This window comes from Felis catus, chromosome B3 (assembly GCF_018350175.1).
Source record: "Felis catus isolate Fca126 chromosome B3, F.catus_Fca126_mat1.0, whole genome shotgun sequence".
Lineage (NCBI taxonomy): Eukaryota > Metazoa > Chordata > Mammalia > Carnivora > Felidae > Felis > Felis catus.
In genome coordinates this window covers 92,249,687-92,276,832 of record NC_058373.1, presented here as the reverse complement: position 1 = coordinate 92,276,832, position 27,146 = coordinate 92,249,687, and the positions used below count along the sequence as shown (strand labels likewise).

Here is a 27,146-nt window from a genome sequence, read left to right as displayed (position 1 = left end):
ACAAAATATTGTTAATTATTTACAACACAGTTACTATTACAAAAACATAAAGATATAATAAATAGTTCTACTGATAGATATTAGAATGGGAAAGAAAAGAACATTTAATTAAAATAAATGGTGAGCAAAGCTTTGGTCCTAAAACACCTGATCAAATAATTAAATTCGTTAAGAGAGAAAAATGTCAGGCTTTATAATAATAGTATGGTGGTTTGGGTATTAAATTTTAAATCTCAATATTAGAATACATTTGATGTTTATTTTATAGTGAATTAATTTGTATAGACTCAATTTTAAAATGCTCTCCTGTCAAAGGCTGCTAGAACTGATATATAAATTCAGCAAAGTCGAAGGATACAAAATCAATGTACAGAATTCAGTTGCATTCGTATACACTAATAATGAAGCAACAAAAAGACAAATAAAGAAACTGATCCCATTCACAATTGACCAAGAATCATAAAATACCTAGGAATAAACCAAACCAAAAATGTAAAAGATCTGTATGCTGAATGTTATAGAAAACTTACGAAGGAAATTGAAGAAGACACAAAGAAATAGAAAAACATTCCATGTTCATGGATTGGAAGAATAAATATTGTCAAAATGTCAATACTACCCAAAATAATCTATACATTTAATGCAATCCCAAACAAAATTGCACTGGCATTCTTCTCAAAGCTAAAACAAACCATCCTAAAATTTGTATGGAATCACAATAATACCCTGAATGGCCAAAGTAATATTGAAGAAGAAGACCAAAGCAGGAGCCATCACAATCCCAGACTTTAGCCTCTACTACAAAGCTGAAATCATCAAGACAGCATGGTACTGGCACAAAAACAGACACATAGACCAATGGAATAGAATAGAGAAGCCAGAATTTGACCCACAAATGTATGGCCAACTAATCTTTGACAAAGCGGGAAACAGTATCCAAAGGAAAAAAGACTGTCTCTTTAGCAAATGGTGCTGGGAGAACTAGACTGCAACATGCAGAAGAATGAAACTAGACTTTCTTACACCATACACAAAGATAAGCTCCAAGTTGATGAAAGACCTGAATGTGAGAGGGGAAACCATCAAAACCCTAGAGGAGAAAACAGGCAACAACCTCTTTGATCTCTGCTGCAGCAATTTCTTGCTCAATACATTTCTAAAAGCAAGGGAATTAAAAGCAAAAATGAACCATTGGGACCTCATCAAGATAAAAAGCTTCTGCACTGCAAAGGAAACAACAAAACTAAAAGGCAACTAACAGAATAGGAAAAGATATTTGCAAATGACATACCGGATAAAGGGTTAATATCCAAAATCTATAACGAACTTAGCAAACTCAACATCCCAAAACCAAACAATCCTGTGAATGAATAAATGAGAAGAACATGAATAGACACTTTTCCAAAGAAGACATCCAGATGGCCAACAGACATATGAAAGGATGCTCAACGTCACTCCTCATCAGGGAAATACAAATCAAAGCCACATTGAGATACCACCTCACACCAGTCAGAGTGGCTAAAATGAACAACTCAGGAAAGTACAGACACTAGCAAGGATGTGGAGAAATGGGAACCCTCTTGCACTGTTGGTGGGAATGCAAACTGGTGCAGCCACTCTGGAAAACAGTGTGGAGGTTCCTCAAAAAATTAAAAATAGACCTACCCTATGACCCAGCGATAGCACTGCTAGGAATTTACCCAAGAGATACAGGAGTGCTCATACATAGGGGCACTTGTACCCCAATGTTCATAGCAGCACTTTCAACAATAGCCAAGTTATGTAAAGAGCCTAAATGTCCATCGACTGATGAATGGACAAAGAACATGTGGTTTATATATACTATGGAATACTACTTGGCAATGAGAAAGAATGAAATCCTTCCATTTGCAGCAACATGGATGGAATTGGAAGGTACTATGCTAAGTGAAATAAGTCAGCCAGAGAAAGACAGACATCATATGTTTCACTCATATATGGAACTTGAGAAACTTAACAGAAGACCATGGGGAAGGGGAAGGGGAAAAATTGTTACAAACAGAGAGGGAGGTAGGCAAACTATAAGAGACTCTTATATAAGAGACTCTTAAATACAGAGAACAAACTGAGGGTTGATTGGGGGCATGGGGGAGAGGGGAAAATGGGGAATGGGCATTGAGGAGGGCACTTGTTGGGATGAGCACTAGGTGTTATGGGTAAGTGATGAACCACGGGAATCTACCCCCAAACCCGAAACCACACTGTACACACTGTATGTTAGCTAATTTGAAAATAAATTGTATTAAAATTAAAAATAAAATAAAATGCTCTCCTATGAAATTCAAATATGGAAAGAAGTTATTTTCTATTTCAGCTGACAAATGAGATTCTTTATAATCTGTCACTTGTCTCTGTAGTAGATGAAATGCAAAATATTAATATAGGGGATGAATAGCATTTTGAATGGTATAGTAGACAAAAGAAAGGGAGATTTTATGGAACAAAAGATTATTGAGTAAAAGGGAGACAGACTTACAAGAACAGCAATGTCTTTAAGAACTGCAATTATTTCACTAGACAATCTTTCACTAGGAAAAATTTTAAAATAGGTACTTATTTTTTGTAGAGCAATTTACAGTCTCTTTAAAGGTGCTTCTTTTTTGGATTATATAAACATGTTTACAATTTACAATTTATATGTTTACATTTTTTACATATGTTTACAATTTATAGTGGGTGCCTATGTGGCTCAGTTGTTAAGCGTCCATCTTCGGCTCAGGTCATGATCTCTCAGTTTGTGAGTTCAAGCCCTGCGTAGGGCTCTGTGATGACAGCTCAGAGTCTGGAGCCTGCTTCAGATTCTGTGTCTCCCTCTCTCTCTGCCCCTCCTCCGCTTGTTCTCTCTCTCTCTCTCTCTCTCTCTCTCTCTCTCTCAAAAATAAAGAAAATTAAAAGCATTAAAAAATGTTTATAATTTATTATGTAATAGGATTTGTATTCATTATGCAGTACTCAAAATAATAGAAATACTAACTTTTTTATTAAATGAGATCTTTACATTCATTAATTTTGATAAATATTCTATGTTATTATTTTTGCTGTTCTCACATTTTCAGAAAAATTTAGGGTACCTGGGTCTCCTAACCTACCTGGGATCATAGGAAATTCTGCTTGCTACAAGCAGGTTTGTGAGGGGTTTTTTTGGATTTTTTTGACGTCGGACTATTCTTGAGACAAACGAGAAGCTTAGTAATACAACTTCCCAGATGTTTATATTTAGGAGAATGGCATTAGACTTGCTCTGAAAGAATTTATAATTTCTAATAAATTAATCTAATCAGGTGTCTTGGGATCTAAGGTTTTATAATTTTGATAACCTCTTTAAAAACAGGACATAAAATTATAGATAATAAATTTGGTAATTTATGTCCACCTATATTGAGAAATGAAATGACAACAAAAATATAAGTTATAAAATGCTTATTAATACCACAAGCATAAAAATTCAAAAAGTAAATATTAATCTCCTGACACATCTCTAATTGTTCCCATATTTTTGGCTTACATATTCATATTTCCTCTTCATATGACCATGATCTTGTAATAAAATTTTCTATAGAGGAAATAAAAAGTTAATTTGATGTTTTCTCTATTGCAGCTGCTCAAAACCTGTTCTTAATTACCTAGATTTGACTCTACAAATGCACTTGTTCAGTCAAGAGTTGCACTGTAGTAACACTACAGATGTGTTATACCAACTAGAAATTCTGATGATTTCTCTTTTGCATGATTCCCGTGAGAAAAGGTAAAAGAAAAAATGTGGTGTGCACGCACAATATACATATATTGCTAAACTGTGTTACATATAGTGCATTACGCATTCCTGATAAGAGAATTTGATCAAAGATTGATCCGAATTAAATCCTCCACTTTTAATTTTGCTCATGAAATTTTCGGAAGCATTTGTATGACTAACTTCTTATTCTGTCCATTTTACACTTTGTGACTCTTTGTGTACATACATTCCATGCAAGGAATTGTAGGGCGTATGCTATCCCGATAAGCTTTCATTCCCTATATCTCTGTGCTGTAATGTTAGGTAAGTAGGCATAGTGGAACTCCTCTCTACCAGATGGCTATCAATAACCGAACTATACATTGAAGTCACTGCAATTCACATGGAGACTTTCTTCTAAAGCTTAATTAAATGTAGCACAAATTCAACTTCTTTCCTAGATTCCCAAAGGGCTCACAACCACTCCAGCAACATCTAACTATCTATACAATACAGAGCTTTTATTTGATTTCAGTTAAAATACTACTTTTTTTTTAAGATTATTTTTATTTATGTTGAGAGAGAACAAGCAGGGGAGGAGCAGAGAGAGAGAGACAATCGTAAGCAGTCTCTGCAACATTGGTGCGGAGCCTGATGAGGGGCTCAAACTCACAAACCATGAGATCATGACCTGAGCTGAAATCAAGAGTGGGATGCTTGGGGGCACCTGAGTGGCTCAGTTGGTTGGGCGTTCGACTTCAGCTCAGGTCATGATCTCACAGTTCGTGGATTCGAGCCCCACGTCGGGCTCTGTGCTGCCAGCTCAGAGCCTGGAGCCTGCTTCTGATTCTGTGTCTCCCTCTCTCTCTGCCCCTTCCCCGCTCATGTTCTGTATCTCTGACTCTCAAAACTAAATAAGCATAAAAAAAAAAGAAAGAGTGGGATGCTTAACCAGCTGAGTCATCCAGGCGCCCCAATATATTACTTTTGAAAAAAAAATTTTAATGTAGGATCACATGAACACATTGTAAAGTTTCTCCCAAGGTCCAGGAAGGGGCACATGAAAGTGAGTAGCACTGTGTGAAGCTTCATTAGCTCCACATTAATCTACCTCTGCACTTCCATTCTTAATCACACATTTTTATGACTACTAAAAACAGCTCCCCAGTAATAAAAATAATACATGATATATTTCAGTGACTGGCAAGGTGAATAATTACAGGCTAAAGTCTGGGTTATTCTTCATGAGGAAATAATTGCTATGATTATCTTTAGACCTGATATGCATTTAAATGAAATATTTTAAAAGGAATGTTCTAATTGTCTTGATTTTGTAAAATTTCCAAATCTCATTCTTCTTATGGAAATCAGTTCTTATAATACTTGAGCTCTTAAGATAAATCATTTTAGTGATGCTAATTAACAGACTGTCAAAAGATGATGTTTGTACTTTATATTTTCCATTTATAAAAATGTTACAAAAATGTTACATTTTCCTAAAAACCAAATTACTGTGAAATACTGAAATTATCATAAAAACCTAAATAAAATACCTATGTATTTTATAATAAAATAGAAAATATTAGCTTTTGTTTTTATAAAGATGGCTTTATTTTTTGTGAATTAATCAAATTTCAGCTGATTATAATAGATACTGTTTAAAAAGAGTTTATTTTGCTTGAAAATACAGTATGTGACAATTTCCATGCAACAAAAGCAGTTTGTTTAGTGCCACCTTCATGCACTTACTTTTATAAATAAGTAATGGGAAATGAATCCATACAAGTTACAAAAGGACTTTTGATAGTCAGCACTAACATGTAAATGGACTTTTACAATTGGTACTTTGAGCTGTAGCAAACTGAAATAAATCCTTAGTGACTTGGCAAACATTTCCATTTCAACATTGAATTCAGTGAAGTTTTCTCTTCTGATAAGCTTTGAGTTTGAGCTTAGCTGTTGATTTATTTCTATTCCATAGTGAGTATTGAGAGCCATTTTCAGAAATCAGCTCTGAATCCTCCAAGGAGAAACATTCTAAACAAACACAAGAAACCTTTTAAGGGAATCTTATGGGCTCTTAATAACTAGTCATGTAAAAGTAGATACTATGCAGCCCAAATTCACTTTTATTATTTTTCTTTGAATCTCTAATGAGTTTCTCATTGTGATTTATAGTTTCAAAATATGCCTGACGAAGCAACAACATGTATTACACAGGATGATTCTTTTTGAAATTCAATAATTGTCCAGACTCTCTCCATAGCAAAGACTGTGGCATTTAGACATGATTTGTCTAATATCAAGAATTCCTAGTAAAACCCCAAAGATATGCAGCTGTATCTAAAGAACATATAAATTTAAAGTAGTCCACATTCTAGAAAACACACAATAGGCATTACAATCGATTCACCCTTACTAATACTTAAAAGGTATAGGAAAACTGTTAATAAGAAATGTAAAGCACCAGAGTTATCTTTCATAATTTATTCCTTTTTGAAGCTAAAATGGGTCTTACATTAGAAAGCTCTTCCATTAAAAGAAGTTTACACCAATGTGTTTATTTTATAAGGTATTTGTGTTTCTGTTAAATGAGAACATTGCTATGTCTGTCCAAAGAGCATCATATAAACGATTCACATCAAGTAGGTAAATTTTCATTGTCAGAACAACTAAAATAAAATAATAAGATGTAGAGTGATGTATAAAAAATATTACTTTGTAAAGTTATTGGACCATATAATTAATATATACTGAGTAGTTTTAGAACACAAAAGTATGGTATTAAGTAAATACACATTACAATTTTGAACATTAAGTAGGATGATACAGGAGGACTTCTTAAGCATATGCAGGACTGTACTACTACTAAGTGATTTGGTAACATTTGTTAGAAATTTTGGTGGAGTATGTAAACCTCATGCCCAAAGAATCTGCACGTATAATTTGGAATATATAGGACAATCTAAGGTTAAGTGAAAATATGCAGGGTGAGCAGCACTACAAAAACAGATTGTTCAGGCGTTTGGAATTTTTTGGAATCTATTTTTTGATTATGGCAGTGGGAATAATCTGCCAAAATGCAGATGCTGCACATTCCAATGTCTTCAGTGACCAGGACAGTAACATGAATATGTGAAGCCAAGAAAAAACCTTCTAAAAATAGAGAACTGTGGGCAGTGTGATAGAGAGAACCTATCCCAACTAAGAACACTTGAACACATTCTTTTTAATATCCTGCCATTCAATCAAGACATCTGCAGGCTACAGATGGACTACGGTCCTTGTGTTTCTTTTTCCCTTGCACGATGACTTCTTTAAGCATGCAGAAAGTGATTGTGTTTGTTCCCCTTTGGCTACCTCCTAAGGGCTTGGAACAATGTCATATTTATTTTTAAAGAGATCATAAAATCAATTTTTAAGGCATAGTTTACACATAATAAAATATAGTAATTTTCAAGTGTTTAGAAGCTCAATGGGTTTGACAGGTGAACACAAGTAACCATCACATTAAAAAAAGGTACATAACATTTCCATTATCCCTGAAAAATAAACTCACCCATGCTACATTCATAAATCACTACTTCCAGCACCTGGCCTTGGTCAAAACTGATCCATTTCTGTCACTGTAGATTAGTCTTGGCTTTATATTATTTCAGATAAATGAAATCATGCAGTTGTTACACTTCGGTGTTTGACTTCTTTTGTTCAATATCCTAATTTTGAGATATTGTTGAGTGTATTAGTAGTTTTTTGTATTTTATTGCTGAGTATTATTCCATTAAATAAGCATGATAGTTTTTTCATCTCTTCTATTGATGGCCTCTTAGCCTATTTTCATTTTTGGCCTATTGCGGGGGGAAAAAAAGTTGCCATGGTCATTTATGTACAAAACTTTTTGTAGATGTTTAATTTTTTGGTTGAATATCTCTGAATGTAGTTGTCATGTCATATGTTAAGCATATGAACAACTTTATAAGAAACTGCCAAACCACTTTCAAATGTAGTTACATAATTTAGCAGAGCATTAGAGTTCTTACATCCCTTTTGTGAAGTGTCTTCTAATTTTGAGCCCATTTTTATTGGTTGTTCTATTCTTATTTTAACACCTTTATATATCTTAGAAAGATGTTCCTGTTTTATAGTTTTTAATGTGCATTGCCTATATTTTCTGAAGTTCATTCCCTAGGGACTTCATGTTTTTTAATGCTATTTAAGTGACTTTTTAAAAAATTATAACTGTTGCTATTACATTGAAATAAGATTGATTTTCATATTTTCACCTGGTAATCCACACATTTTACAAATGTATTTATTATTTCTTGCAGTATTTTTGTAGATTCCTTAGCATTTTTATTAGCATAATAACCTCTGTGAGTAGACAGTTTTATTTATTCCTCAACATTTTTTTGTGACTTTTTATTTTTCTTTATTGCAACATATATAACTTCCAGTAAAATGTTAAGTGGAAATAGTGAGATCAGACATTATTGCCTTTATCCCTGAGGGAAAGTGCCACTCTTTTGTCATTACACATGGTATTAGTTATATATATATATATATTTCACAATGCCCTTTTGTCTTTTCTGCATCTACTGAGACATGTTATTTTTCTTTTCTTCTTATTCTTAATGTTGTGAGCTAGTTCTATATATTCAATAAACCTTAAAATCCTAGGATAAATTCCTTTTGGTCACAACATATTATTTTTATAAATATGTTATATATGATATGCTAATATTTTAAATCACTTTTATTGTGGTATAATTTACATACATGTTTACTAATATTTTGTTAAGGGTTCTTTCTGTGTGTGTCTGTGTTCATGGGGAATAGCAGTCTTTAGTTTTCTAGTAATGTATTTTTCATATTTTCATAATAGTTTCTTCCTCTTTGAGTTTGAGAGTGTTGCCTTCCTTTCTCTTTTTTCTGAAAAAGTTTGTGTTAACATGGACATTATTTCTTCCTTCAAGGTGCCATGGAATTCACTTCAAAAGCCACTTGAATCTGGAATGTTCAGGTGAGAGGCTTTTACTTAAAATTCAATTTATTTGATATTGGTATTTAAATTTTTTTAATGTTTATTTATTTTTGAGAGAGAAACAGCATGTAAGTGGGGGAGGGCCAGGGAGAGAGGGAGACACAGAAACTGAAGCAGGCTCCAGGCTCTAAAGCGTCAGCACAGAGAGTCTGACAGGGGCTTGAATTCACAAACTGTGAGATCATGACCTGAACGGAAGTTGGTCATTCAACTGACTGAGCCACCCCGGTGTTCCTGATATTGCTATTTATATAGGACTATTCAGATTTTCTGTTTCTTCCCATGGATGTTTTACAGTTTGACTTTAAGTAATATGTCAGTTTCATCCATGTTGTTGTCTACTTTGGCTTAAAATAATTTGTATATTTTTAATATAAAGTATTTTATTATTTTTTAAAATTTTTATTTAAATTCCAGTTAGTTAACATACAGTGTAATATTAGTTTCAGGTGTACAATATAGTGATTCAATGCTTCCATACAGCACTCATCACAAGTTCTCTCCTTAATCCCATTACCTATTTAATATTGCCCATCTTTAAGAGCAGAAGTGATACTCCATCATTCATTCTGTAATATCAGTGACTTTTGCTTTCTCTTTTTTTTTTCATTATAAGTCTAGTGGTTTATCAGTTTCATTAAATATCGGTCTTTGTTTTTATTGATTTTTTTTCCATTAACCATTTTGTTCATTTCCACTGTTATGTTTGTTTTATTTAATTTGATAATTTCCTAGGTTTTTATTTAACATATTAGTGCTCAGACAAAATTCTCTATAATTTCAAACATTTTACATTTTCACTCTAGTTTATGTCCACTCCCCCTTTGACAGTTTGTTTTGGTGAAAGTTAGATGTGTTCTCCCCCCTGCCTCCGCTGCTTTATTGATATATAATTGCCATATAACATTATGCAAGCTTAAAAATGTGTTCATGAAAATAATGTTTTTGAATATTGCTGGGATACTTCTCTATAGAAATCAGTTTATAGAAACTGTGGTGGAAATTTTTATAAGTACGATTACTTATCAATTATAAATTTCTCTGTGACCACAATGTCAACAGAAAAGGCAATTTTGAAACTCTGTCATAGGTGGTATTCCATTCCCTTTTAATGAGCTCTCATAAAGTTTGGTTGTTGAGTGTGCTTTCTGAGTGGGAGAAAAACAGTTTATAATTTTTATCTTTTTTTTTAAATTGAGATATAACTAATAACACTATATTAGTTTCAGATGTACAGCACACTGAGTATCTTTTAATCTTGTCACTGCACTCCTGAGTTCAGATCTTAGATTTCTATTGTTTATGTCCTTCAGACAAATGTATCAGAGTTCTCATTTCAGTAGTGATTATGGTAACAAACGACTTCTTGGTAACATGAGTACCTGAATTACAATGTATGCAATGACTGTAGGCTGGTAAAAATGCTAAGGCAATAGTATTGTAAATGTCTTCCAGCAGAAAACTACCAGAAACACACTTAAAATTGACCAATTTAAGCTGATTGTTCTTTGCAATGAGAGGGAACACACATCACAGGGAACCATGTGGTGTTGTAGTAAGAGGTTGTTGAATGAATCTATTATAGTATTTGCGTACTCGTTTGGTGATTTTGGAGAAGGCTGTGTTCCGAGTTGGATACTGTCAGAAAGCAAGTAAAAACTTAAGATTCATTATGTTAATAAACTAGATCTATTGGTCAGGAAGAATTAATCAAAGCTAAAGCACTGCAAGGTAAAGAAGCAACTGCCACTTATTTTAACTAGAATAGGAAAAAAAATTTCCTCATTTTTGTTGTTTGGATGACATGTTTTTGTGTTCAGAATGATTCCATGGTGGTCTTGTTTTTGTCCTGATCTGCAGTCAGAAAGTGGCCATGCTTGAAACATAAAATTATGTAGATTCAACAGGAAAAGAGCAAGTCTTAGATATGAGTACCAGGTAAGGTCCCAGAGGTAGAAGCTACTTTTATTTTCCTTAGTATTTGAGCTGGATAAGAAAGAGGAACATTTAAAAACAACATTTTAAAAAAACGAACATTTAAAAACAACAAATATGGGGCACCTGAGTGGCTTAGTAGGTTGAGCGTCTGACTCTTGATTTCCACTCAGGTCATGATCTCATGGTTCGTGGGATCAAGCCCCACACTGGGCTCTGCACTGACAGTGTGGAGCCTGCTTGGGATTCTCTCTCTCCTTCTCTCTCTGCCCCTCCCCACTTGCACTCGTGCATGTGCTCTCTCCCTATCTTAAATAAACAAACAAATAATAAATTAAAAAATAAAATAAAGGGGTGCCTGGGTGGCTCAGCCGGTTAAGCGTCCGACTTCAGCTCAGGTCACGATCTCCCGGTCCGTGAGTTCGAGCCCCGCCTCGGGCTCTGGGCTGATGGCTCAGAGCCTGGAGCCTGCTTCCGATTTTGTGTCTCCCTCTCTCTCTGCCCCTCCCCCATTCATGCTCTGTCTCTCTCTGTCTCAAAAATAAATAAAACGTTAAAAAAATTTAAAAAAAATAAATAAAAATAAAAACAACAAAACAAAGAGGGGCCTTGTGCCAACTGGTTATGTAATGTGCTACGAGCCCAGGAGCCTGAGTGTGCACTTCAGGCTCATCTCCCCATCCACACATATAATATAGTTTTTTAAAGAAAAGAAATCAAAGATAGACTGTTTGAAACAGAAAAATGTAATAAACTGTTTAATGTAACATCTAAGTTGTCCTTATTGTCCTGCAGAAGGGTTCTCAGGAGGTAAATGGCAGTTTTATACAAAAATCTTACACTGTCTTTCAAGTTTGAGCAATTTCCCCATTGCTTTTAGTATTCATCATTGCTGAATAAAGAGCCAATGGTAATCTGATATTTGTTTTACTGTACTACTCTATATTATTCTCATGTAGCTATTTTTATAATTGTCTCATTTCCTTTATGTATAAAGTAATACACTGATAAATATATTAAGTGGCCTTCCATTTCTCTATAAACTTGCTGGAAGGTGATGGGTGTGACATTCCAATTTTCATCATTCTTATTTTGTCAAGGAATAACTCAGTGGCTCATTTCAATCTGGAAGCATGTCCTCCATTTTTGTGAAATTTTTTGACATCATTCAAAAGAATTGTTTCTCCCTTTCATAGTTTTTGATTTCCCTACCTGTAATTTCTATTAGTCCAGATGTTAAGTCCTTAAAATTGATTTAGTAGATTTTCTCAACTACTTTCCAAACTTTCTGTATGTTTTTAGATTTTAGCATTTATATTTTCTAGTATTTCTTTTTCTTTCCACTTCATGGATGAATTGTCTTCTCTTGCCCTGAGGTAACTATTTGAAGGTAATTTTGTGAGGTGGTATGCTTTGTGTAAAGGTTTATTTGTGTTTCCTTATTTATATTTGCTTCTTTACTAATACATATTTTTATTTTCTTATTTGTTTTTCTGTTTCATGTGGGTGTGTTTGTCAAATATGTAATGATTCCTGATTATCCATTTATGTTTAATAATTACAAAAAAAAAAAAACCTAAAAAGCAGAAAGCACAATTTGTGTGTGTTACTAGCATAGGAACTAAAGATTAAAGTGTTGATTCAATCTCTAGCATAGAACACTTTTTTTTTCTTTCCCCTACCTACCTACCACCTCCCTCTCCTCCCCTGACATTTTTCTTTTGCTCAGTAATTACCAGGGGTTCAGGGGTCCTGTCCAAGAGGACTTACAAGGTAAGGAATGTTGAGTCTTTTACATAAATATTTAAATATATTATGCTAGTCATTGCTAAGGAGTATTCCATTGTGTATAAAAACCACAATTTCTTTATCCATTCATCAGTTGATGAACGTTTAGGGTCTTTCTATAATTTGGCTATTGTTGAAAGTGCTGCTATAAACATTGGGGTACAAGTGCCCCTAAACATGGCCTTTTGTAGCAATGTGGATGGAACTGGAGAGTGTTATGCTAAGTGAAATAAGTCATACAGAGAAAGACAGATACCATATGTTTTCACTCTTATGTGGATCCTGAAAAACTTAACAGAAGGTCATGGAGAAAGGGAAGGAAAAAAAAAGTTAAAGAGGGAGGGAGCCAAAACATAAGAGACTCTTAAAAACTGAGAATAAACTGAGGGTTGATGGGGGGTGGGAGGGAGGGGAAAGTAGGTGATGGGCATTGAGGAGGGCACCTGTTGGGATGAGCACTGGGTGTTGTATGGAAACCAATTTGAAAATAAATTTCATATAAAAATTTAAATAAATAAATAAATAAATAAATAAATAAATAAAATAACTTTAAACCCTATTATCATGTCCAGCCACTATACAAACTAGTATTTCTAATCCCTACATTTCTCAGGGATCTTTTTTGGGATATCTACTTTGAATGGACAAGTTTACTTATTTCTGCTTTTGAAAATCCATGTATTTTCATTTTTAGAAAGTTGAAATAGCTTTTAGTATATGTGCTGCCGAAGCGAGCACAAGAAATAGCTTTTTATAGCTTCCAGTCTCATTCTCTCACTCTTGCACCATGATTGATCAAAGATTAATAATTCTATAACATTTATTATCTATATCTGTCAATACATGTTAAAACCCATTCAGACCAAGAGATTTTAAGTAAAATTAAATTTAAGTTATTTAGGTACTGTTTTTTATGATTCCTCTACCTATCACTGGTTTCTATTAGGCAGTGTTGTTGTTACTGCTATTATTATCATTATTTAGTTCATACTTTTTATTTTATTTTTTTAAAATGTTTATTTATTTTGAGAGAGAGAAGGAGAGAGAGAGAGTGGGGGGAAGGGCAGAGAGAGACAGAGAGAGTGTCCCAAGCAAGCTGTCAGCACAGAGCCTGACACCGTCCAATCCTACGAAACTGTGTATCATGACCTGAACCAAAATCAAGAGCTGGATGCTTAAACTACTGAGCCACCCAGGCATCCCTAGTTCATACTTTTTAAATTGAAAAAGAGAAGCTTGTTTTGCCATCCATCAGATTTACACTACGACTTTCTCTTTCATTTATCTTTCTTTTTCTTCCTTCATAATAGTAGTATGTTTTCCAGCTTTATTAATTTGAATCTTGAGTCTTCACATCATTTCTTCAGCTCCTTAGTACCCACTTTATCAGTCTTTTGTCATGTTTCTTTTTGTCTCTTGTAAAAAACTGTTAAAAGTCTGAAATGATTGAAAAGTTCTCTATACAATCGGTTTATCTAGGTATCTCTTCTTTTTCTCATAGCAGTCATTTGAGATAATATATCCAGAATTACATATTGGAGACATTTCCACCTTTCTTGATTCATATGTTAGTATTTAATTGAAAAGTACTATAATTTACAGATTTCTCTCCATCTTGATTAATAAAGAGTATCATAGTGTAATGAAAATGTTATAGATTTGTTTGTATGTTTCAGAGGGAACTTAATATAAATCTCAACTTTACCACTTCCTACAAGTTCACTTCTTTGAACTTAAATTTTCTCTCTTATAAAAATAAAGGTGACAACTCTGGGATTCTTAGAGAAATTCCCAGAGAAAATATCTATGAATACTAATATCACTTGCAGCTTCCAGATTATAGCAACCGATAAAAACCAGTTAGCATTTCACCTCTATAAACTTAAGGAGATACTTTTATCAGAGTAATATAGATAAAAAGTAAATATGTGGATGGAGAATTACATTAATGACTACAGAAAGTGTGACCTATTTGGAGTGAAAAAATTTTAAGTGAACTATTGATGAATTACCAAGGAAGTAACTATTTGGTCTGGTTATAAATCTTTTACTTAATTGGTAACTGTTATAGTACTGTAAGTTACTCTAATGAGAAATCTCAGTGGGAAGACTTTAATGACATAATTATTCTCTCCAGTAAAATAACAATTAGTTTGTCTGGTATTGTACTAATTGTTATTAACATAGGGTATAGACAATGCTTAAAAGCTAAGTGTTGAGTCATTTCAGAAAAAAAAGTTTTATGTTATAAAACTGCTTTACACAGAACTGGTGATCTTATAATGCTTAAAAGAACATTTAATCTAAAAATTTCCAAACTTTTAAAATTAATAATATTAATTTTTATACACTTTTAGATTCAAAGAAAAATTGAAAAAATAATACAGACAGTTTGCATGTACTCTCTGTACTTTCCTACACTGATTCTCTTGTTACTCACATCTTGCATTAGTGTGGTATGTTTGTTATAATTAATGAACTAATTTTGATATAATGTACTAAGACCATAGTTTACATTAGGTTTACTCGTTGTATTGCATAGTTCTATAGGTTTTGACAAATTCATGGTGTAACATTTCAGTCATTTCGACTTCATACAAACTAGTTTCATCACCCTAAAATTCTCCTGTACTTGATATATTCATCCCCCTTTCCCTCCCTGGGAATGGGACATGATAATGAAGATGATGATGATGTCAACCATCATTCTTTTTATTGTCTCTATAGTTTTGCAGAATGCCATATAGCTGTAATAATAATACTTTTTCAGACTGTGTTCTTTCACCTGAAAAAATATATATTTTAAGATTCTTTATGTCTTATTGTGGCTTGGTGGATCACCTTTTTATTGTGGAATGATATTCTATCGTATAGGTGTACCAAAGTTTGTTTACTTGTCCACCTATTGCAGACCTTCTTAGTTGCTTCCAATTTTTCACAACAATGAATAAAGCTGCAATAAACATTTGTGTGCAGGCTTTTTGAGCATTATTTTCCAACTCCTTTGGGTGGATACATAGGTGAGAGACTGTGGGATTGAAGAATACAAAATAGTTCGTTTTATAGGAAACTGCCAGATTATATTCCAAAGTGACTATGTCATTTGCTTTTCCACTAGCAATGAATTTGTTGCTCAACATTTCACCAACATTTGGTATTGTCAGTTTTTTTTTTTAATTTTTAATTTTTGGCATTTCAGTGAATGTGTGTTGATATCTCATGGTTGTTTTAATTTGTGTTTATCTAATGATATATGATATTGACTATCTTTTCATATAATTATTGGACATCTGCATATCTTCTTTGATGAGACATTAGAATCTTTTGCCCATATTTTCATTGAATTCTTTGTTTTCTTACTGTTTAAAGAATTTGTCATGTATTTTGGATGTAAGTCTTTCATTAGATATGTGTTTTGCAAATATTTCTTTTCCCAATTTTTGGATTTTTATTGTCTTAGAAGTATCTTTTGCAGAGCACATATCCTTATTTTTAATAAAGTCTAACTTAACAAGTTTTCTTTTTATAAATCCTCCTTTGGTGTTGTATCTTAAAACTATTAATCAAACACAAAGTCACCTACATTGACTCTCATGTTATCCTCTAGATGTTTAGAAGCTTCACATTTTACATATAGGTCTATGATCCATTTTAGGTTAATTTTGGGGAAAGGTGTAAGGTCTGTGTTTAGGTTAATGTATTGTGGGATTTGCACATCAAATTTTTTCATTATCATGTCTTTTAAGCCCATTTTGTCCTCATTGAGTTATCTGTTTTCTTTTGTAAAAGATCAACCTATTATATTTGTGTGGGTTTATTTCTGGGCTTTCTATTCCATGTCATTTGACCTATATATTTTAACTATATATATTTTATTTTATTCCAAGTTTTACTGAGATATAAATGACCTATAACATATATAAACTTAAGGAATACAGCATAATGATTTCAATTACATATGTTGTGAGGCTTTCATGTTTATACTTAATATCATGCTATATTGATTACTGTACTTTTACATTAAGTCTTATAATTAATATGGTCAGTTCCCTAAATTTGTTTTTCTTTCATGTTGTGTGGCAATTTTGGATCTTTCACCTTTGGATATAAATTTTAGAATCAATTTGTTGATATCCATGTAACAATTTGTTGGAAGTTTGAGTAATATTGCATTGGATTGATATAGATCAAGTTGGGAAGAATTGACATTTTAAAAATCATGGATCTTCCTATTTATACCTATGTAATATATCTCCATTTATTTAGACCTTCTTACATTTCTTTCATCATAGTTTTGTAGTTTTCTGTTTCCTGTAGATATTTTGTTATATTTATACCTAAGTATTTCATTTTCTTGATACTTATGTAGATTTTATCGTGTTTTTTAGTTTTGAATTCCCGTTGTTAATATTTGGTGTATAGAAAAATGATCTTCATAGACTCACTTTGTATCATGCAAACTTATGATAATTGCTTGTAAGTTCAAGGAAGTTTTTTTGTCAATTCTACAGGATTTTCTTCATACATAATCATTTTACCTAAGAACAAAAACAGATTTCTTTCTTTATAACCTCTATGCCTTTCATTTCCTCTTTTTTTTTTCTCATGCCTTTCCTAGACTTCTAGTATAATATTGAATAGGAGAACTGACAGGAGATATGCTTGCTTCATTCCCTATAGTAGGGGAAAGCATTGAGTTTCTCATTATCAAGTATAATGTTGGCTGTGTAGGCCTTTTGTAGATTTTTTTTTTTCATCAGTTGAGGAAGTTTCCCTGTATGTCTAATTTCCTGAGAGTTTTTAACATGAAAGCATTGTCAAATGCTTTTCTGTTATCTATTGATGTGATCATATGTTTTTCCTTCTTTAGCCTTTTAATGTGATGGGTTATATATATATCAATTCATAATCAAACATTGAACTAGTTTTGCATACCTGGAATAAATCCCCTGGGCTGTGGTATAAAATTCTTCTTGGGGTGCCTGGGTTGCTCAGTCGGTTAAGTGTCCGACTTCAGCTGGGGTCATGATCTCACAGTTTGTGAGTTCGAGCCTTGCGTCGGGCTCTGTGCTTGGAGCCTAGAGCCTGCTTCAGATTCTGTGTCCTCTCTCTCTCTGCCCCTCCCCCAACTCATGCTCTCACTCTCTCTCTGTCTCAAAAATAAATAAACATTAAAAAAAATTCTTCTTATGTATTGTTAGATTCAATTTGTCAATATTTTGTTGAGAAATTTTTGTTCTGTATTAATGAGATAATGATTAATAGCTTTCTTTTCTTCTAAGGTCTCTATCTCATTTTGATAGTAGGATAATGTAAGGAAGACTTCACTTTTGTTTTATAAAAAAGATTGTAGGGGCGCCTGGGTGGCGCAGTCGGTTAAGCGTCCGACTTCAACCAGGTCACGATCTTGCGGTCCGTGAGTTCGAGCCCCACGTCGGGCTCTGGGCTGATGGCTCAGAGCCTGGAGCCTGTTTCAGATTCTGTGTCTCCCTCTCTCTCTGCCCCTCCCCCGTTCATGCTCTGTCTCTCTCTGTCCCAAAAAAATAAATAAACGTTGAGAAAAAAAAATTAAAAAAAAAAAAAAGATTGTAAAGAGTTGGTATAGTTTTCTCCTAAAATGTTTGGTAGAATTCATTAATGAAACTATAGAGCTTGGTGTTTTTTTTCATTGGAAGGTTATTAAATTATTGATTTTAATTCTTTAAAAGAGATAGGCCTATGCAGATTACCTATTTCTCCTGTGTGAATCAATTCCTTTCAAGGAATTGGTCCCTTTCAACTAAATTAGCAAATGTGTGGGCACAAAATTGTTAATATTATTTGTTTGTTATTATTTTACTATCAATGGATGTAACAGTGATGAGCTGTCTTTGATTTATGGTGGTGGTACTTTGTCTTCTCTCATTTTATCATAGCCCGGATAAAGCCTTGTCATTTTATTTATCTTCTCAAAGAATCATCTTTTCTTTTTCTTTTTTTCTCTATTGTTTTCCTGACTTCAGTTTAATTGATTTCTGCTCCAATTTTTATTACTTCATAAGAATTTGCTTGCTTAGTATTATATTGCTCTTCTTTTTCTAGTTTCCTATGGCAGAATCTGAAATTATTAATTTTATTTTTTAAGTTTTCAATTTTAATTCCAGTATAATTAACATATGGTTTTATATTAGTTTCAGGTGTACAATATAGTGATTCCACAATTCTGTACACCATTCAGTGCTCATCATGATAAGTGTACTCTTGTTCTCCATCGCCTGTTTAGTCCATCTGCCCACCCACCTCCCCTCTGGTAAACATTAGGTTGTTCTGTACATTTAACAGTCTGTTTCTTGGTTTCTCTCTCTTTCTCTCCTCTCTGTCTTTGTCTCTTGTTATTCCCTTTGTTTCTTTTGTTTCTTAAATTTCCCATGAGTGAAATAATATGGTATTTGTCTTTCTCTGACTGGTTTATTTCACTTAGCATTATAGTCTCTAGCTCCTCCATGTTGTTGAAAATGGCAAGATTTCATTCTTTTTTATGGGTAAGTAATATTCCAGTGTGTGTGTGTGTGTGTGTGTGTGTGTGTACCACATCTTATTTATAATATAGATGAAATTTTTTTAAATTGTTCATAATATTCATAATATTTTTGAGAGAGAGAAAGAGAGAGAGAGACAGAGACAGAGATAGACAGTATGAGTGGGGGAGGGAAAGAGAGCTAGGGAAACACAGAATCTGAAGCAGGCTTGAGGCTCTGAGCTGTCCACACAGAGCCTGATGTGGGACTCAAACTCACAAACTGTGATATCATGACCTCAGCAAAAGTCGGACACTTAACCGACAGAGTCACCCAAACACCCCAAGAGAGATGAAATTCTTAATGGGATAGGTCAAAGGAAAAAAAGAAAGCAAAAGTAAATTTTACCAAATAAAAGTGAATCAGGGAAATCTATTAAAAATGTGATCAAAAGTTTGAAATTTGGATGAAAGTTTAAAATTATTAGGAAAAAATTTGGCAGCAACTCAAGGAAAAATCAAAATATCACCAGATATAAATGATTTTAAATACATTTTCAAGGAATCAATGCTTTCAATCCTTCAATTTTTTTTTTCTGGGGGATAGAAAAATAACTTCCTCAAAAATTTTGTGAGGCTATTCAAACTTGAAATTCACGATATTAAGGAAATAAAATTATAGGGCAACTTTTAAATTTAGGCCACGATCCAGCATCCTGTATATAAAGATATATCATATCATATATAAAGAAGATATATCATATCCAAATTAGATTTACCTTAGGAATACAGGAGTAGTACCCTTAGAAAATCAATTTAATACACTATCATATTAAAAGGGGAAAGCCATAGTGTGATTTCAATAGATACAGGAAAAAGAAAGATTGAGCAATATCATTACCCATTTATTTATTTATTTATTTATTTATTTATTTATTTATTAGTTTAGGAAACACTGACGTGAATATCCTTAATTAGAAAAGCTAAAAAATAAAACCTTTCAGCATCATATATGTTGAATCTTTAACTCTTAAAATCAGTAACTATATACAAACATGCCAACTATCATCCGTTTTAATCAACATACTACTTGACCTAATCAGTAAGGTAAGCTAAAGACATAAAGGATATAAACATTAAAAAGAAGGAGCAGACTTTTATTATTTACAAACATTATGATTGTCTACATTGAGATCCTCTTCAGGAAAATAATTGTTCTTTAAGAGTAGCAAACTGGGGCGCCTGGGTGGCGCAGTCGGTTGGGTGTCCAACTTCAGCCAGGTCACGATCTTGCGGTCCGTGAGTTCGAGCCCCACGTCGGGCTCTGGGCTGATGGCTCAGAGCCTGGAGCCTGTTTCCGATTCTGTGTCTCCCTCTCTCTGCCCCTCCCCTGTTCACACTCTGTCTCTCTCTGTCCCAAAAATAAATAAATGTTAAAAAAAAAAATTAAAAAAAAAAAAAGAGTAGCAAACTGGAAATACAAAATAAATAGCAATTCTATACATGAACAATAAGGATTCTATTTATATTTAAGTGTCTTACATCTTTATTGCTAGTGTTGTGTTTTCAAATAAATATTTAAAGAAAAAAATAATTTTGGGCACCTGGGTGGCTCAGTCGGTTAAGCCTCCAACTTCGGCTCAGGTTTGATAAGTTCGAGCCCCATGTCGGGCTGTGTGCTGACAGCTCAGAGCCTGGAGCCTGCTTTGGATTCTGTGTTTCCCTCTCTTTCTGCCCCTCCCCTGCTTTTGCTCTGTGTCTCTCTCTCTCTCTCTTTCAAAAATAAACATAAAAAAAGAAGGAAGGAAGGAAGGAAGGAAGGAAGGAAGGAAGGAAGGAAGGAAGGAAGGAAGGAAGGAAGGAAAGAAAAAGAAAATACAGGGAAAATTTTAAAACCTCATGCAAGACACTGAAAATAACATCTACTTGGATAGGAGAGATCAATATTTTAATAATCTCAATTCTCCTCAAGTAGATATTTATATGTAATTATTTACAATAAAATTTCCAACAGGATATTTTCATGAAATATTGATAAAATATACATGAATTCAGAACCTAAAATCTACTTGAAAAAGAAAAGGGAAGGTGAATTTTCCTACAGATACTGACTCATTATCAAGATAGTGATTCACATAGTGAGTTGCTTGGGCCATAAATATATAAATTGATTTATTTTTCTATAAATAAATTAGGATATATATGTATAAGCATATACATATATATATATGTATATACATATACATATACAATAAATTAGGATATATATGTATAAGCGTATACATATATATATGTATATACATAAAATATTTATTATATAAATCAGGTTAAAATATACACACACACACATTTATGTAAGAAAATACAAATTGACAAATGGACTGGAGGAGCAAACCCAAACCAACATTGTATGTGTGTAATACATTCTATTGTTTATAAGCCACTCAATCTGTAGTAGTTTGTTATACAAGCCCAAACCAGGATACTTACTGGGTAACATGGATCATTTCCACACCTTTATAACTAGAGTGAACGATTCTATTTAAAAGCATAGTTGCATAACATGGAACATAGTGTTGCTGCACCCTTATAGTCAAAATTCTGTTTCTTTTGTGTTCATGGTAAAAATACAATTGCATTGTCAGATACATGGTGTTTAAAGATAGATGACCCAAGAAGGGCAAAACCTGCTCAGTTTCTGCTACTCATTGACTGCCAAACAGTTATGCTTACTTGGTGCTGGGGCTATTAAGAAATAAACTTCGGATTTAATGTCCTGTATCCAATCTTTATTCAGACATATGGACAGATAGCATTAGGTTCAGACTGACTAGTGTTCTACACATTATAAGTAGTGCCTTGTCTATGAAAGTGCAAGAAAAGATTCTTAGTATATGTGTTATTCCCAGAAAATTATTTCTTGGTATCAATAAGTGTAATACCATTAATTACACTTCCTTACAGTATTAATTATATTAAGAAACAGTTAATTACTTTGCCAGTGAACTGGATTCTTTCCCAAGGTTTCTAATTTCTATTGCCAGTCTACTACCTTATTCATGCTCAATGTCAAACCATAAGAGACTCTTAAGTACAGAGAACAAAGTGAGTGTAGACGGGAAGGCCGGGGAGAGGGGAAAATGGGTGTTGGGAAGAGTACTGGGTGTTGTATGTAAGCTATGAACTATGGGAATCTAACCCCCAAACCAAGAGCACACTGTACATGCTGTATATTAGTCAATATGACAATAAATTAAACTAAAAAATAAATAAAATAAAATTAACATTATAATGAAAAGAAAACAGGAGAAAGAAAGAAAGAAAGAAAGAAAGAAAGAAAGAAAGAAAGAAAGAAAGAAAGAAAGAAAGAAAGAAAGAGAAAAAGAAATCAGGGAAAAACTAAAAACCTGAAATTTAGAGATGACTTTGTATAGTATGGTAAGTTCCCACACCGTCACCTACAAAAGGTTTTTTTTATTCTTTCTATCAATCAAGACTCACCATTAGAGCAGTTAATTCTCAAGGTACTCACAGTAAATTCTCATCCAGAGAGCTCTCCTTATTAATTTTCTAAAGAAACCAAGATGTCTGTGTTGATCAGTATTTTACCTTGCCTAAGCTGTTCATTAATGTCAATACAAAAGTTCATGAGCTGTAAAATCCTGAGGTTGCAATTAAGCACCCATTGTAAGTGTACCTTCTGGCCTGAAGTAAAAGGCTCATAGAGTAAATTACACTCCCGCATGTCATTGCTTAGTGGTTCAAGAGTGATTTTTTTTTTACTATTTTTTACTATTTTTACCATTTTATATCATCGCATGAAATCCTATTCACATTTTTTATTACTTTCCTTGCAGTAAACTCTGGGGGGAAAAACACCTTCACTCTGAATGGAATTTGTTATTTTTCATCCTCTGAAGATTTATACTTCAATTGAATTTTTTCTTTCAGTACAAGGGAAAAGAAGTGCTTTCTATATCAAGCTTTCTCTTTAATGTTTTTCTAGGCACCATTTTTTCTTGTAGAAATAAAAATAAGATGCAATGTACTTTGTCTTTTTGTATTTGACTTGTATTCAGTTGCTTTTTTTTCCCCCTGCTGTTGGCCAAAGACCAAGCTATAATTTCAATATGCAGGACAAAGAATGTCAACATACAGTGCACTAAATGCAAAAATGTTACAGAGATTTCCTACTAATAAGCAAGACCCACTTCTAAGTCCTCTCATCAATTTAATGTTATTATTCTCAGTGAATGTTTTTTTTTTTTTTTTTTTTTTTTTTTTTTTTTTTAAACGTTTATTTATTTTTGGGACAGAGAGAGACAGAGCATGAACGGGGGAGGGGCAGAGAGAGAGGGAGACACAGAATCCGAAGCAGGCTCCAGGTTCTGAGCTATCAGCCCAGAGCCTGATGCGGGGCTCCAGGTTCTGAGCTATCAGCCCAGAGCCTGATGCGGGGCTCGAACTCACGGACCGCGAGATCGTGACCTGGCTGAAGTCGGATGCTTAACCGACTGCGCCACCCAGGCGCCCCCTCAGTGAATGTTTAAGGTAATTTCTTCCTTTAACCTTTCCTAGATGTGTGAGTGTACCTCTACTATTGCTTATTGTCTTGAAGAAATTACACAGCCTCAATTTCTCTCTGTCCTTGAATAGACCAGCAGCCAGTGGATGAACCAGCATCTTCCACATGTTGTCATGAGAACCTCTTGTACTGTGTAATAGAAATGGCATTGTTTATAAAATAAACCCATTTTGCACATGTACTCAAACCCTAAACTGCATTGGCTTACTTGTAAGTCCCACATGGATGCTGAAATTACTAGGTTACAAATGACTTCTACCCTAGCGGAACGTCATATGTTCTCCGCCATATGAATGGAATAGGGTCCATCTTACCTGATGCTAACCTAGGCTTGTGTTTGGTATGTGCTGCTATCTTTTGGGTTAACTGGAATCCCATTTTTGGTGAACATATCACACTGATTATATTAGTTAGGGTAACTGAGAGCTGTGGCAATGTTGATCTTATGCTTTAGAATCCATCAAATATAGTGCAAGTTTATCTTTCATTCCTCTAATAGTCACAGGTAGATGGTAATGGCTTTTATGTGGTTTTCCTTGTTGTGATTCAGGGACTCAGTCTATTTCTGTATTTTTGCTTCACCATGGGCTAGGACAACACTGTCCTATAGAGCTTTCTGCAATGATAGACATGTTTTATAATGGTAGTGGCCACCATTTATGTGACTTTTGAGCCCCTGGAATGTGGCTAATGTGGCTGAAGAACTGACTTATAATTGTATTTAATTTTTAATAATTCAAATATAAATAGCCACCTGTGGCTAGCGGCTATTTTATTGGGCAGTGTAAATCTAGGGTCGTATTGTTGCTGTCTCCATCCAGCTGGAAGAAACAGGAAGATATGGAGGAAACATACCAATTTCATAAAAGCCTTGATCTGAAAAAAACCACACATAAGTTCTACTCACAATTCATTGCCTAGGGCTCAGTAACCTGGACATAGATAATTGAAAGAAAGCTGAGGAATCCAATCTTGCTATGTGCTTAGGAGGAAGAGGAGAAGGCCCACATACACTTCAGTGAGCAGCTAGCATCCCCTTTGCTGCACTAGGCAAAGACGTTTATCTATTAAGTATCTGAATATAATAATGTAATGTATTATCTTAATTTCATTACATAATTAAAATATTATTACAGAGGAATCATTTTTCCTTTTTTGGTTATATTGACCACCTCAGTGTCAAAGAGAAGAGATGTTAGCCTAGTTTCATAGATACATACTTAATGAATAAATCAATAAATAATTCATTTGGATACGTATTACCACTGGTCATATACTAACAGATCTTGTGACCACAGAGAGAAGAAAACAAACTCATTGAATCATGCATCCTTGATACTAATATGCTTACATGCCCTTTATTATGTTGCTTCAGCTCCCTTGGACTCGCCAGTCCCATTGCTCAATGGCATGGATAACCCTGGTGCCTAATTCTCTCATGCTGCAGCATCTACCTATTTTTAGGTTCTCCATTACACTTGTGGTTGCTCTGCTTCTTCCTGGTCAGTTTCACAGCTGACTCTTGTCTGCCATGAATGCTGACAGTCATGCATACCTAGAATTTGTTTTCCTGTAAGGTTACTATTTAAGGCCTATACCGATCTGAGTTAACCTTACTGACTCCATGTATTACTGACTTCCAAACACCACACAGAAAGCTGAGGAGTCTTCTGGGGAATTTCATCTTTTTTTTTAAATTTTTTTAATGTTTATTTATTTTTGAGAGAGACAGAGACAGAGACAGAATGCGAGTGGGTTAGGGGCAGAGAGAGAGGGAGACACAGAAGCAGAAGCAGGCTCCAGGCTCTGAGCTGTCAGTACAGAGCCTGACGCGGGGCTTGAACTCACGAGCTGTGAGATCATGACCTGAGCCGAAGTCGGATGCTCAACCAACTGAGCCACCCAGGCGCCCCAGGAATTTCATCTTTTAATCTGACATAAATTGGACTCTTAAGTCTTTCCTTATTCTTTTTCCTTATAGGCTTTCCAAATACTGCTAATAAATACCTGCCAGCACTGACAGTAACTAGCCAACTGTATTCTAAATATACATGACAGGACTGGTGTGTATGTATATGAGTGTATTTTTTCTAAATTTTCATTAATACATTTGTATCCACCTTGCATTTTTTTTGGCCTACCTTTATCTGCAAGTTGTATTTAATTAGGAACTTGAATAGAAGAACTAAAATATGTCTGTTTAAAAAATAGTAGTCATAGGAAATGATCAAAGTTAATATTTTAAACTTTTCCTTTTGGAAATACTTTTAAATTGTCAGGTTTTTTTCTTCAGGCTTTTTTGAATTGTGTTTCTTAAATGTACAGATGTTGATTTTTGCAAATATAGAATGAGAGAAACCTAAATGACTGAAATGGTACAAGGAGATTTCTTAACAGACTCAAGTGCAAAAATCTGTCATTTTCTGACTTTTTTACTTTTTAAAGTTTTGCAACTACTCATTTGGTTTTTCTTACAGAATCTTTGCTTCTTTCAAACCATTACCAAGGAATTTTTGTTCAGAAGTACCAACTAGATGATACAAATTTTAAGATGCCCATATTATAGTTACTGTGTATTTTGGTGTCTCAGAGAAAGCAGACTGATATAGAAGTCTTGTGGTGAGCAAGCAAGAATTAATAGGATTGGCTTATTGTATAAAGTTACATATGCAACAGTACAGTTTTGAATACTTCAGTCATCAAATTTTGATATTTATTTGTAGCTTTTGTTGTAAAAGTTATCGTCTGTATGCATTAGTTTAGTGTTGTATAGATTGTTCATTAGTTCATTTAGCCTTGTAAAAATAAAGTTTAAAACATTACAATGAATCTGATAATGACTAGGAAGATAATAATCCTGCCTTACAGGTTGTAGATTACTCCAATAACCCCACATTTCAGTACTATTGAAATTGAAATATCACAGCAGAAAGGACTAGTAGAAAATAAGGAAATGGTTATTGAAATTAATTATACATAAAATGATTATTTCAGTGAATTGATTTTCCTCCAAAACACTTATGCATAGTATTTTTCTAGGTTAGATTTGAGAAAAAGAAAGATATCCAAGTTCCAACACTTATTCTCCATTTCACCCGTGCATTGTTTTATCATAGTTCCTATCTCACTGAATTTAATTTATTTATGTGTGTTCTTCTCTTATACACTAGATGAAAAATTGCCTCAGGTAAGGACCAAATAGGGAAACTCTTGGGACTGGATTCAAAGGATTCAGGTTCGGAGAATATGAAAAAGTTAGGTCACAACTTTTGTGGAGGAGAAAACTAGTTCAGGATGATGAGCTTTCCTGGCTAAATGAGTAAGTAGTTGCTCTCAAGAGAGAGAAGAAATTTCCCATGATCAAGCCAACAACCAAAATGCAGGCCTGGGGAAAATACTACTATACCCCATAACACCCTCGTATTCCCTAAATGTGGTGTATTCAATCATGTAAACCCAGCTTATAATACATATCTGGCCTGATATATTTATGGAAGTAATATTTATCTTCAAATTTGCAAAGCTTTATTACCGGGAAAAAAGTGGT

General features: G+C 33.8%; 1 long non-coding RNA gene across 1 annotated transcript in view; it reads left to right on the top strand.

The window, feature by feature from the left end:
* Positions 1 to 27,146, top strand: part of LOC109500820 — a 278,313-nt gene that overhangs the window by 193,576 nt on the left and 57,591 nt on the right. Inside the window, exon 3 of the long non-coding RNA XR_002743068.2 lies at positions 8,728 to 8,774. This is a non-coding gene — a long non-coding RNA (uncharacterized LOC109500820). The remainder of the gene's footprint in view (positions 1 to 8,727; positions 8,775 to 27,146) is intronic.